Consider the following 17,826-nt stretch of genomic DNA (forward strand, 5'->3'; position numbering starts at 1 on the left):
CATCGTATAAACATCTCAATCCTTGATTTCAGTAAAAAATGAATAGATTCGTGAAAAATCGGGACATTTTACAGAAAAGTCAGGACGGCCAAAATTACGGCGATGTTTCGTAAATTAGGGTCACATGGTCATCAGATATAAATATTCCAGTTTCTGTCCCGCGAATTGCTGAAATTCCACGTATCTGGCCCGTGAAGTGAAAAGGTTGTGCACCTCTGGTATGAAGAAACTTAATTGTGCAGCTGAAATAATGAAATAATATAATTATTATCATTACTTATATTGGTGATAATCCGAGAGGATACAGTGGAAATTGGATCATTGCAATCGGATTGACAAACTTGGAATTGTCAGTACGGTCCCCTCTGGCAGTCTGAGTGGTGGAGGAGTAGTCCGAGGCTGGAATCGGGGCCTCAGTCTACTCACCCACGACATGATATCTTAGGGTCCGTATACAACTGAATTCTAAGGGACGTAGATTGAAATATTTGCAGCATGTAAACTTCGGAGCGTACGGTGTTTGTAGTTCAACCAGGGTGCCCTCAAACCCATGGTTCTCAAGTTATGCGTCACAGCTCTTCCAGAAGTGTCACCAAACTCGGTTAATGGCGTCGCACCGAGCCGAAGATACATTTATGAGCCTGTGCGGTGATTAACCGGAATTACCCGATCATATGCACAACAGTGGCTGCTATGAGAGCGTTGTCACGGGTACATCTGTTATAAGAGACAACGGGTCCGCGGATCAATGAGCAACAAGAAAGGTGAGGTATGGGTAAAAAGTCACCAACAAACTGAAAAAAAAAACCAAAGTCACTGGTTTTTGACCACTAAGGCAAGGAACCAATGGTACACAATCAGTAGGCAAGAGTCCTTAACATTTTCTGCTCCATGGACCCTTTATGAAAATTAGATGAAAGTCATGCCCCCCCCCCCCCCCGTGCCAATGAAATGAACCCCTCGGACCATCAACAGAATAATACTCGGCATATAATAATTTAAAATGAATAATTTAACTATCTGATTTAGCTCAAGGTCCCCTGAAATATATGAAGGGGTCTTTGAACCCCTGGTTAAAAAAAAACCCTGCACGGGAAAAAAGAATTAACAGGTATTTGATCACTAGATACAAGGAGTCAAAGGTGCCAAAAGAGATTTAAGAATCACTGCATTTGGGTCGATCACGGGTGTTAGGCTGCTTAAGTTATCGGGAATTCTGCAGCGGGTAACTTGAGTGATGTGGAACTGCAAAGTGAACAGCTTAAGTGCTCTGGAACTGTACTGAGGGTCACTCAAGTGATCTGTAGAAATGCCGTGGGCCACTTAAACGATGTTGAATTGCACAGAACATTTAATAGATTTCTAAATGTGTCGCTTAGTTCATTTTTACAAATATACTGTTTGAGGTCGCGGGTCACATTGGATGACTCCGGAGGCCACATTTGATTCACTGGCCACAGGTCGAGAACTTGCGCTGTAAATGGTCGATTCCAACCCAATCAACCTTGGCGCCCGTTAAATGACCGTCGTCCGACGAAATTGATCGAATTCCTACTGTACAAATTTGACTTCATTTTGAAATCGTCATCATTAAGAAATTATTGTTTTCTGATTTGGATCAAATGTATTTATTGTAACGACAAGAAAAATGGTCGCAAATGTCACTGTTTTATATATACATATATATATAGCTGCGATACGAATTTCAAGTGCAATCGCTTATTTTCCCACAATGATTTGAATATATGTTGTCCCATGTCAAAAAAAACACACACACACTTTGTCCTGCTCTTCGAAGTGTGCATGAGGACGTACAACAATACCTGTAAAGAATTGTATTATAATTATACAACGAGGATATTATTGAATAATAATAATAAAAAAAGATCACACTTTGTTTATATACAATATTGTTGTGTATGCATCATTTTCTTTACTTATTGGGAAATTGAGTGATTTCGTATTAATACATTCTTGCCGTGACTACAGCGTCACCATAAAAGCCGAGAAATTGATATAGTTCAAGGATATGGTACTCTCCAATGTCCGAAGTTTGAGCGTCTTCACGGAGTGATCAAGTCCGAAGTCTCTGAGGAATGTGTGTGACGCGCAGAGCCATCTTAGGCCCGTATTCACCGACATGGTTTAAACTGTAGTTACAATTTTTGGATAAGAAATGAATATAGATTGGTTAGAAACCTGAATTTAACCAATCCGTGTCGATCTCTTATCCAAAAATTATGACTATAGTTTAAACCATGTCGGTGAATACGGCCCTTAAGAGCATCATGTTCTCTCCGGGCTGAAAGTGGTTTTTCTGAGGCCCCACCTGGTAAATTCTAGAAAATTTCAATTGGATCTCATTTTTGTGAGGCCCGGGTGGAGCCCATGCGTTAAGACGACACTGGTGACGCGAAGTGGCTGTCCATTCCGCGGAGTTGGATCTTTAACATTCATAATGAATACGCTCCTAAAAAATTTTTAACGCTCTAAGCGGCATTGACGAGATATCTCGCCCTCTTGAAAGCCTTTTATTTTAGCTTATCTGGACGTTTTGTAAAAGTAATTTCTCAATGGAAAACATTTACCCCACCACACTGAAAATCCAAAAAGAAAGCTTATTTCATATATATCTATATAAAAAATCTATATTAAAAACAGATATATATATATATAGTCGAATATCCCGTTATAACGAACTCCAAGAGACCGAATAAACCACTTCGTTATAACGAAATTTCGTTAAAAAGGAATTCCGGGTTTTTCTATTGTTAGTATGTAAACTTATCTGAGGGATTAGAAAAGTATTTGTTAAAACGAGATTTTCGCTCTAACGGTATTCGTTAAAACGAGATTTTCGCTCTAACGGTATTTGTTAAAACGAGATTTTTGCTATAACGGTATTCGTTAGAACGGGGTTCGACTGTATAGTGTTTTACATGGGGTATAGAGGGAAAATAATATGTCGGTTAAATGTCTAAAAATTCCATGAATACTGGGCTCGTCATTGCCGAAAGAAAGGGGTTTTAAGGAGGCGAGATACCCGATAATCGCTCTGAGAGGGTTAATAAAGGCTTTGTCAAGTAGTTCAGTAAAAATTAAATATATAGTGAATGTAGTTAGTATATACCCAATATTTTTTTCGATGAAACTCTTCCCATCTGTTTAAGTATGGTTTAGCCCCACTTAGGTCAAGAAGGGGTAATTTTTGAGTCTCCTACAATGGTATTCTAGTAAATTTATAATGAAATTGATTGAGCATTTCAATTCACTGAAAAATTCATGCATTAAATGCAAAAAAACATGCATAAAGTCGATCAATTTGTTGGTTTAGCCTAGAAAGCGATCCCTTTATGTGGGATATGCGTACAGATATTGTAGAGTGCCGTAAAATACTTGAGCCCGGCGTTGGCCTCAACAATATCAAGCCCCCTTCCCCCGGTCCATGTAGATGTCTATCATGTTGGATGTACCAGCCTACGGATCCATTTAAAATTGTTCTTGAATAAATCATAATTTCTTACCCCATCGTTATAGAGCCCCCTAAGGCCACTAGGCTACCATGCGTTAATCATTTAGGACTTGGTAACACCCTCTCGGATATCCAGGGTTCAAAAGGCTAAAATTTTGGAAACTCATAGCATTTACAAAAATTTAGATTTAATTAAATCTTTATAACTTGATAACGGATTAATAACAACTGATGCATAAGAAAGTTTTTCAAGAACATCATTGACAAAAATTAACGATATCGATAATCCTATCTTTAAAAGAAAAATTTAGATAATTTAATAATTTCAAAATTTGTTTGAAGATTCATAATTTATCTGAAATAAATTCTTAGCATTTCAATTTAAAATTTTTCAATTAAATTCTCAATATTTTTTTCATTTAAAACTGTAATTGAGCTTTTATGTAAGGATATTTCGATGTAGAATCAAAGCCAAGAAACAAATGTAGGTTTACAGTAATGTATCGAAACTGGAATTCATGTTCGGAATGATTGAACATTCAAAATGTATCGAACTCGATAAATATGACCAATTGGTCACTATATGGTAAATTAGTCCCTTCCATTGGTCACTATATGATAAATTAGTCCCTTCAATTGGTCACTATATGGTAAATTAGTCCCTTCCATTGGTCACTATATGATAAATTAGTCCCTTCAATTGGTCACTATATGGTAAATTAGACCCTTCAATTGGTCACTATATGGTAAATTAGTCCCTTCAATTGGTCACTATATAGTAAATAAGTCAATTCAATTGGTCACTATATGGTAAATTAGTCCCTTCAATTGGTCACTATATAGTAAATTAGTCCCTTCAATTGGTCACTATATGGTAAATTAGTCCCTTCCATTGGTCACTATATGATAAATTAGTCCCTTCAATTGGTCACTATATAGTAAATTAGTCCCTTCCATTGGTCACTATATGGTAAATTAGACCCTTCAATTGGTCACTATATGGTAAATTAGTCCCTTCAATTGGTCACTATATAGTAAATAAGTCAATTCAATTGGTCACTATATGGTAAATTAGTCCCTTCAATTGGTCACTATATAGTAAATTAGTCCCTTCAATTGGTCACTATATGGTAAATTAGTCCCTTCGATTGATCACTATATGGTAAATTAGTCCCTTCAATTGGTCACCATATAGTAAATTAGTCCCTTCAATAGGTCACTGTATGGTATATTACATTTCAAAATTCAATTTTTTTTCCCAATAAATATTCAACATTTTAGTTTAAAATTTTAAAATGATATTTAACAGATTCTCGTTCATTGAGATTCAATACAATAACATCGTTTTATTGCTATTTTTACGGATATGTCTTGAAATTTCAAATTTACATGATATTGATCATAGATTTACCCGATAAAAAAAGATATCGTATATAAACTTCGCGAGATTTTGAAGCCACCCAACTCCCCCCAGTCTCGCATAACGGTGACAATATGAAACGAGTGACAATAGTGACGCTGTAAATCGAGTCTGTTATGAAATCTGGCCGTCAGAGAAAGTGACACTTATTTTACATAATATTGGAAAAACACCCGGTCGCGTCCACGAGCTTATTGTGATGTAATAAACATATTGAAATGGAGAGAAAATCCATTGATCTGGAAACTCGAAAGACCGATTTTTTCCAATATATTGTTCCTTCTCCCTCTTTCCCAATATGTATATATGTGTGTAAATATTTTCCCGAAATTTTTTCGTTTTTTGGTAGGAAAACGAATCGTGGGAGAAGTGATGTAGAGAAAACAACAGGGTGTACGTGTGGTTGGGTATGATTATATTTCGGCTACGGTTATCTCACTAGAACCCGGATTTCATGCGTTAAAAACGTGGCAAAATATGCACTAAAGAAGATGAAGTATGCACTAAAAATTACGATACATCTTCATCTAAAAATGCTGAGAACAAATACATACAGTCGATTACCGTTATAGTGAAAATCTCGTTTTAACGAACACTTTTCTAATCCGCCAGATAAGTTTACACAGGAACAATGCAAAAATCTGGATTTCCTTTACAACGAAAATTTCGTTATAACGAAGTGATTTATCCGGTCTTTTGGAGTTGGTTATAACGGGATTCGACTGAATATGCAAGAAATGGAAACAAATCCATCTAATAATGTTAAAGTGTGGGACAAGAAATGAAAAATATACGCAAAAATTAAAAATATGCATTTGAAAGTATCAAAAAATGAGCAAGTTAATAATAGTTGTTATATATAATACATGTATATGCATTTGAAAATGCTGGAATATGCATACAATAAAAAATATGCTCTAAAAATTCTTCAATATGCCCTATGGTAATATATAAAAATATACATTAAATGAAAAAAAAATACATTTAAAAATGCTGAAACTTCCCTAAAGAGGGAAAATATGCCTCAAAAAATAAAGAGGGGGGAAAAACGCGGATTTTTGAAAAAGCAGATATTTGACACACAAATGTAAAATATTTACAAAAAGAAAATGCAGAAAAATGCAAAAGGAATTGCAGAAAAATTAAAAAAAAAAAAATAATCCCAAAAATTATAAAAATATGCGGAAAAGTGGAAAAACACTTTTCCTACGCGGCCCGTATCCGTAATGAAATTGTTTTTACGCTGTATCTCGAGAAACGCAAAGTGACTACATTGGGGCCGCTCAAGTATTACGTAAGCAAATTTTTAGCCATTTTGGACCCCCCCCCCCGTCAGCAAAACTCTGGCCCCCTACCCCCTTGTCAGCAAAATTTCGTCATCAACTATGCTCCTCTGAATCCTAACGCATATTGGTGGGATCAGAGACGTACACGGGGGGGGGGGCATAGGGGACTCCCTATGCCCCCCCTCCTACGATAAAAAATTTATTTTTTAATGCAAAAAAAATATTTATTTTTCTCATTGAAATTTCGGAAGAAAATACCTTTATATGTTATTATAATCAATTTCTGTTAATTTCAATGTTATCTGAAGGCTATGAACGCAAAATGTATCTTTAATAAATTTATTGCGACCTACCCTCTAAGCCATACAATGATAAATCACATAAAGGCCCTTGGCCCGCGGACCAAATATGGCCCCGGGGGGTTATCTGATGCGGCCTGCCCTAATCAAACCTAATTTTGCAAGAAAATGAACTAAGCGGCACATCCACAGATCGCTTAAGTGTCCCGTGGTAGAATTCCAGAACACTTAAGCGATCCGTGACACATTTATAGAGATCCCTTGAGTGACATACGACGCAGTTTTAGAGAAATTAAGTGGCTCCCAGTGCGGTTCCACATCCCTCAAGTTACCCGCGGTACATTCTCAGATTATTTAAGTGATCCGCAGCATATAAGACATATAATTACGGATCACTTGAGTGATGAGTGGCACAGTTCCAGAGCACTTGAGTGATGAGTGGCACAGTTCCAGAGCACTTGAGTGATGAGTGGCACAGTTCCAGAGCACTTAAGCGGCCCGGACACATTTCCAGATAACCTAGATCCGCGAAACATTTAGAGATCGCTAAAGTGGCTCTGTAGGGCACTTATAAATAGGGAGGGGGGAGGGGGTGTTAATTCAAGTGCCCACAAACTATCGAAAGGTTTTTCTCGTTTTTGGTGCACCGAGTAAGATGCTATTAAAAATATTTCATATTTTGATAAAGGGTGGTTGATGACGTAAGAGATACTAACCCCCGGCCCAGCAAACATAGTTCGCCATACGGGGTTCCCCGAAGGGAGCATTTATTTTCTAAACACACAAAAAAAAATAAATAAATAAAATAAAATCATCATCAATCTACATCTTACCCCAGGGAGCAACCATTAACAACTCGCGAGCAGCAATTTAGTGTCCCTGGGATTTATAATAAAATTACTTCCCTTAAGTATTATATTTTGCATTGTAATTATCACACACTGTAGATATACATTCACATATCATCATATGAGTCCGACAATTATTTGATGACAATTGGTTGATGACGTAAGCATTATCCGAAACCCCCCCCCCTTGTCATCAAAAGTCAGCAAATCGGGAAACCCCTCCGCCCGCCATCGATGATGACGTAATATTTGAAGGACCCCATTGCTATCGTCCATTCAAAACCGCTGATATTACTTTCATTACATGCGATTCAAGACACAAAACAACGTATTCCCGTCAAAACTTACGGCCGTGTCTATGACACAGCCTACCTCCAATTTTATCAAAACGGGACTTAAATTGTCACAACTCACTCCCGGCGGGGGGGGGGGGGGGGCTGAATCACCTTCATCATCATCATCATTTGGCGTCCCATAAGGGAAAAGCCTAGACAAATTTTGCCCATTGCTCTAACACCAAGTGGTTTAACATGAGTTGTGGGTCACGTGAGAATGAAGAGAAACATTATTCTGTGGAAATTCCCAGAGTTTGGTGGCTGCTCCGGGGACGAAAGTTATGGTATATGTTACCATATTACTGTATATTGAATCTCTGTATATGGGAGATTATGGAAAACCGCAACCGGTAAAGCCACATCAGAAATTTTGAGGCTGCTCCTGTCTGCGGTGCCCTTTTAGAAAAGGAGCAGAGGATATGGCTGAGAACTCAACATGAAGTTATTAAATAGTAACGCGTGAAAGCTCAACCCGTGGGGCTGAAACTCATCGAGACGGCCTTGGTCGAAAAGATACAGAAGTAAAATAAAAACCACACAAACTATATCGATCGACGAAACAGAAGTTGATCACCTTCTTAAGACGAAAAAAAGAAAGATCGACAAAATTAGGAGCCTCGAAGAGGATTGACGAGGTCTCATATATCCTCGGCCTTTTATTTTAGTTGTTGTTTTTTCATCATGCGTAATACCAGATGAGAAGAGCCTAAAGATGGCGCACCTATAAAGCCAAAAAAAAATATATATTCCGATCATTTGCACAAGGGGAGAGGCAAGGCAGTTTGTGCCGATGCATTCATGCACAATTTACAAACGGGAACAGATTTCGAATATTTGGGTGTGGGACAGTTAATAGTCGACAAATTGGCACGTTTGTTTTCAGAATAAAAACAAAAAAAGAAAGCCATTGTACGTTTCCGCTGGCTAGAAATTCCTCAGCGCAGTAGCCAGTCCTCACCTGTTTACCATACGTACTTCTTGCTCCATGCACCGAAGGGGAGCTTTAATGCTAAAAGGAATGACGCCCAAGGGTCCAAACTATTTATCTGGGATTCGTATAAATGCCGACCTTTGTCGCCAATATATTCCCCCTATCTCTCTCTCTCTTAAGTTCGGCAGACATATTTAATGTTACGGGAATCGGGGAGGGGAAGAAATGCTCTGCGATTTTAAGATGAGAAATTCAGCACAGTGGCTACTTACTACCACTCGGCAATAATTCAGCTTTCCCCGCTGTTGTTATTCAGCCTGTGTAAATGGACGGAGAGTATTTCTGCGATTCGTAAAAATGAATTAATTCATATTGGCAGGCCCAAAAAAAAAAGGAATATGTAGAAAGAGAGAGAGAAGCGCATATTCGATGATTTATTGTGACATGGGAGTAGAACATTCCTTCGCTGCAAAAAGAGGCGGGGACCGTGGGTCGGGATACATACAGTACGTCTCGATTGCCACATGCGGGTTTTTATATGGATTATTATTATCATTATACAAATATCAATCTCTGGTGTTTGTGAATATTTGATTATTATCATAAGTATTTTTGTATGTCATAAATTAGATTGACGTTTGGTGACTAATTAATGCGTCGCCTGGCAGTTGAGTGATTAATTTGAAATCGTAGGGTTTAATGAGTCGAGATCCCGGGACTGTGGGTTCTAATCTAATTAGCCATGGGAAAGAATACAGGGTGTCCTGTAAATGCTAATGCAACCTTTATTTCATCAACCGTCCGCGTGGAGGTATAGTTTCAATTTTAAAAAACGCTCAAAATTTGCTCATAAATTACCCTCAGTTTTGAGGGTGTAAAATACAGTGCGTAACAAAATGAAAAGTCTAAATTTTTATACGTCCCCTCCCCGTCCTCTAACTTCCTATGAAAAACTTGTTACCCTGTCTCTCCTGAAGCTAACAAAAAAACAAAAAAAAAGATTCACCGAGATATTCAAATTGAAAAATCATTGAAAAATCGGGAAAGCAACAGCATTAACGAGGGAAAGGAGCGTAGTGTCCGTTAGTTTTTGCTGTTACTTCCCAATTTCCTCCAATCTTTGAATTCAAATATCTTGGTGAATATTGCGCTTGGGAATATGGAACATTTTTCTGTTGGTCTCAGAAGATACAGGGCAACAACTTTCTAATTGGAAATTAGAGGACAAGGGGACCATATAAAAATTTCATTTTTTTATTTTGTTACACACTATATTTTCACTCGGAAAACTTGTACAAGGTAATTTTTGAACGCCTTTATAGCATTTTTTTCAGTTGGAATCATTCCTCTACGAGGGACGATTGCTGAGATAAAGGCAGCATCATCCCTTCCAGGACACCCTGTATATGCTTTATACCAGTGTTTCTTAACGGTTTTTTAAATATAGTTTATATATATATAGTTTATTTGTCCGTGGGGCTCCCTTTGTACCATATTTTCTTCTCGTGGCCCGTCTTATCCAGGATCCCTCACCCACATCCAGGAATGAGACATTTTTCACTTATTCAACAGAAGTTAGTCAAAAACAAATTGATAAGAAAAGAGTTTTAATTAAGGTTGATCTCTGGACCCTTGAGCCAGGTGTGGATCCGGAGGTACGGCGGGGGCGATGGGGACACTCATCCGTCAATCAAAGGGATACCCAGTCCACATCACCATATAGCAAAACCGACTTATTGCCTTCACGGACTGGATACCTCATTTATCAACAAAAAAAACATGCATTTATTTTTATACAAAGTACATTGTAATCATAACAAGTATAAAATCGAGGTTTGCAAGATCATAAATCAAACATAAATCCTATTTCAAATCTTAAATCCTAATTCAAATATAATGTCCTAATTCAAATATAAAGTCCTAAATCGCATATTGAAATCAATCATCAATCTGATAATACAGCGGTTCTCAACCTTTTCTGACTCATGGAGCCCTTTTCAGTGAATAACGTCTTCGGCGGAGCCCTGCTTTAACTCGAGGAGCCCTTTTTAGTATATCATTTATATGGCGGTACCCTTTAGGCCTCTTTTTTTTTGGTTTGTTTATCAAATTTATTATTTGGTTTATTTTATTATTCTCGAGCAGCCGCGGAGCTCCTGGGAAGTGCTCCCAAGGGCTCCGCGGAGCACCGGTTGAGAACCGCTGCACTAGCCCAGTAGACTACAGAGGCAATGAACATCTCAATCTTTCCTTGGAGCTCGTGTGTACTGAACGGGACCTTACATGGACCGTCGGACCTAACTCAGGCCAAAGGTCACAATCGCTAAATATATCTTCGCATCAGCCAGCTGTTGAAAACTTTCGTATGGATAGCGGAGAGTGTGACATCATCTCCTCGGATTTCCATCTTCACTTCAGAAAATGGAAGATAGATGACAGCATGAACACGAAACCAAAGTAACCAACACCACCTACAGTTGACGCGCCTCGACAACATGAATACGTTAGGGGCCACACATACACCCAGAACACGCATTCCGGCGTGTGCCGAATCGTTAGAAATTTAGAAATTCCGTAGAGGAATGTGTATGAGGTGCATGTACGGTTAAGTAGTAGTAGTAGTAGTGTGTACGTTCATACTATTGATAGATATGGCATCTGTGGGATCACTTTGTCCTCATTATCTTCCACCCATAGAAAATAATTATTTTATACTTGACTAAAATAAATATGAGGAACTATTGGTCACAAAGTGTGTGAGTGTGTGGATTTGACATTGTGATTGTGTATTGTATTTTGCCATAACTGGGGGGGGGGGGGGGTAAGACAGGTGGGGAAACTGAAAATTTACGGGGGGGGGCAGTTTTAGGTGGGAACAAGAAAACAACGTTACAAAATTATCGAATTTTAAAATAATGTTTTTGCCCCGGGTGGCAAAAATCCTAGTTACGGCCCTGGTATTTGAAATTTAAAAAAAGTTAGGACTCATGTGCTGTCACCTGTTGACTAAAAACAAAACTATCTGTTATAACTCTAAAAATGAAATGGTTGTTGGTCTTGAAACAATTTGCATCATGAAAATAAACAACATATAGAATTAAAGTGTATTTTTTGTTTTTGTTTTCATACTGCATATGATGCCAACATATCGGTCCCTTTTTTTAAAGTAAGCAGCAAATGGATTCTATGGGATCAGATTGCATAAACATAATTATATAATACGACACTGAGTAGCGTAAAACTTACTCCGGTATGCATCATAAAAATTTTTTTTTGTTTCATACCTCATGTTATTAATTTTCATGCTGCACATCGGTTTTTAAACCAACCCTTTTATATAAGGAATTAAAACATATTATAACATATAGTATTGCTTTTATCCAATAGGTGGCAGGAGAGGTCCTAGCATGCAAGGAAATATCTATATGTAGGCCTATTTCTTTTTCGTACGAAAAATTATCGGAACAGGAAAGCGTACACCCCCCCCCCGCACTCCACCCTCCCAATATTCGCCATCATCTCCACTAAATTGTTTTCTTAAAAATAATTTGATTTTATTGAATGTTCGATTGGAGGGGAAAAAATCGGGACACAAACAGCTGTCCCGAAATCTTTTTTTTTTTTTCGGGATAAAACATTTTATTGGCCAAAAACAGGAACGTCTGGACCATCCTATCTTAGGATGAATTCCATTGTTATTGTTAACGAAAGAGTTGAATTTATTAAAGAAATCAAATTACCCGATAAACTTTTGAGAAAGCCGTAAGAAATCCTGGTCCGGGACTCGTCAAGGGAATTCCAGCTTATGAGCCCAGTCGAAGTGTATATCGCCGGAGTGGCGCAGTGGTAAGATGCTTGTCGTCCACTCATCAAGATCCGTGGGTTCGAATCCGGGTGGAGGAACATCAGAAGCAAGTTCTTTACCTCCCGAACCTGAGGACAACCACTGATATATAAATGGCGACTTCATTTCCAACTCCACTGGTTGGAAACTGTCTTACGGTGGTATATAGTTGCTGAACGAGTTACAACATACGAATGTCTGTCATCACGTCGGGCTGCTGAATGTTAGGATCGTAAAATACGTTGACAACACATTTGCATCATGGCTGCCATTTTTGTGAAATCGCATGTGTATACCCGAACGCTTCATCATCGACGATATTTTCTTTGGTCCCGGCAGAAATCCTGTTCAATAGGAAATAGCTCAAATGCTCTACAACAGTGTTTCTCAACCTGTGGTCCACGATGATGATACAGGTGCTCCGCAGGCAGACTTGATAATATGAATAATGTTCTTATTGACTTTAGCAATATATTCTATCAATAGATTTTATTGATTTTTAGTGAGAACCTTATGGGCTCAAAGTATAAAAATTATATTTTAACACTTAGGGTAAAAACATCTAGTTGAGGAAAATACTGTTTATCAGAATACTCAATGTGGAGTTAATTGTAGCCAAAAAAAGAAATGCAATTTACGACAAATTTGCTGATTATTGCTAAAATTGCTTCAGCGAATCGTAATTAACTAAAATGTATCTCATGAAAAAAAGGCGATCATGACTGGGGACCATTTAAATCGGGAAAAATACGGGAAACTGTGATCCGAAATACGGCAAAATACGGGATATAGATAGTTGTTTTCTCAAGCATTATCACAAGTTAAAAAAAATCACGAATTGTTGCTAAAATGCTGAAAAAATCACGAATGAGTGGAAATTGAAGGACTACTGAAACTCACACTAACTTTTAGAATGTAGTTCACTGACGGCCGACATGTATTCTCCGAAAGAATTTAACTGCAATCGCAGGATTCATTCGTTATTTTAAGTATAGATTACAAGTTCGAATAATCTTCGTTGATAAAACGGAACAATTGTATAAAGTCGGAACGGACAAAAATACAGTAACGTCCCGTAAAATACGGGACACATGGTCATGTTACTCATGCTGTGAGTTAGTGGTCCGTCGAATCATTTCAGATATTTTACCGGTCCTTGGGTTCAGAAAGGTTGAGAAACACTGATTTCTCTACAACGATACCTGTCTATAACAATATATTTTATAGGCGTCCCTACAGACAGGTGTTACTATATTTAATGTAAATTTTTTCTAATATGCCCCGTCGGGTGTGTGATTAAAAAAAGACAGATGTCTCCGGGTAGAAATTTTTAAATGCTCCGGGCATGCCAGGCAATCATTTGTCCAGGCCAGTTGTATCGGTGACAATACAAACAGAGCGGTGTAAAACATACTAGATAATGTAAAAGCCACGATCTCGTATTCACATAATTAACGTGATCAACATAATCAAAAAATTATTAAAATTTGGGAAACACTTTCGTAACTGATGATAAAAAATTTTAATTATTGATAATTATTATCCTATGTGAATGATTTTGTGGTAATTTTTAGCCCTTTTACAGATACAGGACAGATTTATTGGATAATTTGAACTTTTTTTCCCAATGACTTTGGACCTCGAATTAATCAAGTTCGACTGTATGTACAGGGTGATTATAATTAAAGTCCCCGTACTCAAAGTAGTTTTCCCTCAAAAACCTGCTTATCCGAATGCAGCCAAATTTCTAGGAGAGACTATGGGAGAGAGATTATTTAGATTTTCGACCACCAGGTGAAAAAGTGGAGACTTTTTTTTTTATCGAATTTCCCCTTTTCCCATGAACCATACAGAGCAGCGGTTCTCAACCGGTGCTCCGTGTGCACTCCCCAGGGCCTCCGCGGACGCTCGAGGAAAATATAAAAAAGACGGTAAAATTTAAAAAAAGAATTATTATAAATATTTTTAAATAATAAAAGGAGAATTTTTGATGAATAAATAAAAAAATTTTCCTACGGGGCTTCCCCCCCCCCCTATGGAAATTATGGACCAGAAAGGGATCCGCGAGCCAAAAGAAGTTGAGAATCCCTGATATATAGAACTAGCTATAATACCCGGCGCTGCCCGGGTTTTCTTCAATGAGGCTTTTTTGGATCACGTGATATCTCCCTCTCTTTTTCTTGAGGGACATACAAACCGTGTCCAAGTTAACCAATATGGCGACCTGCGCGATTCATGAAATAAACAAATATAGATTTACACAGAAACGTAGAAATGAATATATATTTTTCTTTTTTTAAGGGGCGCTAGGTATTTCGATCCCCCCCCCCCCTGAACTTCAAGTTATCCATCTGTCTGTTCCAGCTTCCAAAAATCCTTAGTTACAGCTGTGGAATTTCTTCGATGCACTTTTCACGGGCTCATAACTAATTTTAAAATATCCTAACGCACATGAATTTATGCAAATAAATATCAAAAGAGACAATATGGAGACATTAATTTTCATACTTGAGAAGATATAAATGAAATCAATGATATTGCTCGAATATCCAACTCAAAAGTATAGGTTTGGCTAATTACTTCGTATTTAATCTCCTGGGCTTCGTATATCTCTAAGCGAACTGAATATTTCAAAAATCGAGAATTCAATACAATTTTTAAAATTATTGATGGGGTGGAAAATCCCACTAATTTCCGCATTTCTACAGTAAAATCGACAATTTTAGCACTGATTTCTATGAGGATCACCCTTTTCCTGAACCTCAAAGCGATGCTGATGATGATTATGACGTCTATTCAAAAAGCCTCATTACTGAGAGTATATTGAAAATGTGGCAAACCATTATAAAGGCATAAACTATTATACATATACTAACAGGATTAAAGAAGTGACAAACCGTTGTAAAGGCATATACTACACATCTGAAACGCATTGCTAGGGAACCACGGTAACCAAAGTAAACGTTCGGAAAGTGATTGTTGAGGCCCAAAAACCATTGCTGCCGGACAGTGTTTTGCCCGTTTAGGGCATTTGCCCTGGTCTGGCGAAATTTTAAAGTAGCCTATCGTTCAAGTCGGGTCCCATTTGGTATATATGCAAAACTTGGCGACGATCGATCTAAAATTGTAGATTTGTATAGCGAACACACACACAGACACACAGACAGAAAATCAATTTTATATATATAGATATTGAGTACCAAGTTTCAATGGAATACGTCCTCCTGAACGGGCTCTACATAGGTCCGAGAAGTGTCAGTTGACTGCCGAGTGCTACATTGATGTGAGCAGTGTCAGTACACTGAAACTACTCAGACCTACATAGCGCCCGTTCTGAAACTTGGTATAGGACTATGTAGATCATGGGGAAAATGTAAAAAATGCAATAAAGAGGCGCCACTTTTTCATCTCTGGGGGTCAAAAACGGAATTTTTTTTATTTCAGAAATTTCTCTCCCTTGGTCTCATCAAGATATCCTAGAAATTTAGCAGTATTCGAGAATAAACTACTCAAGAGTATACGGAAACTTTAATTATAATCACCTTGTATGTGTTGAATTGCAAATTTCTTTCAGCTAACATGCAACAATTGACTTCGAATTTTGATTTCCTTTCGAATCGTTACATGACAGCGGAGTATCGTATAATAATATACGGACGGAACACTTTTCATCCCGTAGAAAATCGTTGCCAAGTCACAAAATGAAAAATGGTCCTCTTTTGCCCCCCCCCCCTCCTCCTCTCCACGAGTGTCCATCTATATTCCAGGATGGACAACGGACAAGCAAGCGAGTGGGGTTACGTATCGTTTTGCTCGGGAAAAATAGCCACTGCCCGAATTTTTATTTTATTCTTTTTGGCACCGCGTTTGAAAAATTTCCAATGGCCCGCGTTGGTCATTCGTTTGAGGGTCAACGACCCATTTTCTACCATGAGGACGCGCCATTTACCACGACGACGACAGCGCTGACCATACATCATTCCTCTCTCTCTCTCCCTCTCTCGCCCAGTGGCGTAAGTAGGTAGTTGTAATACACGGCATTGGCTTTCATGTTCGTTTTGTCAGCGGTCCTTTACCATTTATTTTTGTGTGTGTTTGAAAAATACCTCATCAAGTCATAAATATGAGCTCTACATCGATTCATGTCATATATAACCCCACCCCCCCCTCCCTCCCTCCTATGCCACTTGTCACGTGTGTGTGTGTGTGTGTTTTTCAATAGCCAGGCTATTAATCCTTACGGCTGTTGCCTCATGTTGAATATTCATGAACATGAACGTTATCCCGAAAATAAAAACAACATGTCCTTTAATACATATCATATTTATTTTCGACAGTGAAATCGAACATGAAATATAAGAATAATTAATTAATAATTGACCAAAACCAGTGTTGAGCAGGGGAGTGACCAAAACTGTGTGTAAAAACTGGATTGACAAAAAACTTTGTGTGAGGAAGGGAGTGACCAAAAAAAGGATATGCATGGCCTAGAGAGTGACATGGTCGTGCATGAGAGTGTGCAAGCATGTCAGCTAATGAAAGAGTGTGCGAGTATATGAATGGACAAAAAGGATGTTCAAGCATGTGAGTGAACAAAAGTGTAACCCACAGATTGGAGTACCAGGTCAGTCAGTGACTAAAAGCATGAGCGTGTAGTGTGAAGTACCAGGTCAGTAAGAGGTTAGCGTCCGAGTGGCGTGGTGGTAAGATGCTCGTCTCCCACCATCTCTTCATTGCTGAAGGTGGTTCCTGTCACTGTCCCGGGTTTAAACCCGAGGGAAGATGTAGATAAGACATTTTGCCTAACGCGATTGAGGTGACCACCGATAGATAGCGCCTTCATTTCAAATCAATCTCATTAATGGCAGTAAATTGTGAGAGTTGTTTGGTGAAATAGGTGATACAGTGACCAAAAGAGTGACCACGAGAATGTATAAGAATCTGGGGGACCAAAACAGTGTGTAGGGATAGAAGTAACCAAACAAGTGACCTAGCGGATTCACGTTAGGGAGTGACCAAAAGAGTGGCCTGGGGAGTGTGCAAGTATGTGAGTTCACAAAGAATGAGGGACTTGTTTATGAGTGACCAAAAAAGAATGGCTTAATGAGGCATCGAATTGCTCACTGGAGAGACCAAAATAGTGATCAAAGGAGTGTGCAAGCACGTGAACAACTAAAACAGTGCGCAAACATGGGAGTGACCAAAAAGAGACATGCATGGCCTAGAGAGTGACATGAGAGTGAGCATGAGTGTGCGCAAGCATGTGAGTGAAAACAAAGTGTGCAAGCACGAGAGCAACGCATGACCTAGAGAGCGACATGGTCAAGCAAGAGAGTCTGCCAGCACGAGAGCAACGCATGACCTAGAGAGCGACATGGTCAAGCAAGAGAG

Source organism: Pholcus phalangioides, unplaced genomic scaffold (assembly GCF_987345545.1).
Source record: "Pholcus phalangioides strain wild (caught in Gottingen) unplaced genomic scaffold, Ppha-v1.0 ptg000024l_1, whole genome shotgun sequence".
In the NCBI taxonomy this organism is placed as follows: domain Eukaryota; kingdom Metazoa; phylum Arthropoda; class Arachnida; order Araneae; family Pholcidae; genus Pholcus; species Pholcus phalangioides.